Source organism: Lupinus angustifolius, chromosome LG10 (genome assembly GCF_001865875.1).
Source record: "Lupinus angustifolius cultivar Tanjil chromosome LG10, LupAngTanjil_v1.0, whole genome shotgun sequence".
In the NCBI taxonomy this organism is placed as follows: Eukaryota; Viridiplantae; Streptophyta; class Magnoliopsida; order Fabales; family Fabaceae; genus Lupinus; species Lupinus angustifolius.
Genome location: NC_032018.1, coordinates 11,875,341 through 11,875,862, shown reverse-complemented (window position 1 = coordinate 11,875,862; position 522 = coordinate 11,875,341).

Here is a 522-nt window from a genome sequence, read left to right as displayed (position 1 = left end):
GCCTGTTATAGGCCAGGTAATAGGCCCCTGATAGGCGGCCTGGCCTGTTTCCACCCTTGCCACCAAGTATCATTGGGTTCAAAAGCCAAATTAATTTCAGAACAAACAAGAGTTAAAAATTTACCCTTCTTTACACGCCATGAGGCATATTTAGGACACTTTTTCTTCATGTGTCCTTGCTTCTTACAGAAGTAACAAGTAAATTCCTAATCACTCTTCAATTTCTTTTGCTGAGAAGACCCTTTCGCAACACCCTTATTGCTCTTTCTTTTCTTATTTTGAGGGGTCATAGTCAAGTGAGCACTTTCAGTCTTATCTCTCTGCTACCTCTCTTCTTCTTGCATACAGTGAGATATAAGCTCATTAAGGGACCACTTGTCCTTCTGAGTGTTATAACTCACTTTGAATTGCCCAAAGTGTGCAGGAAGAGAGATCAAAACCAAGTGCACGAGTAGGTCATCACCAAGCTCTAACTTAAGTGCCTTGAGTTTTGATGCGAGATTAGACATCTCCATAATGTAC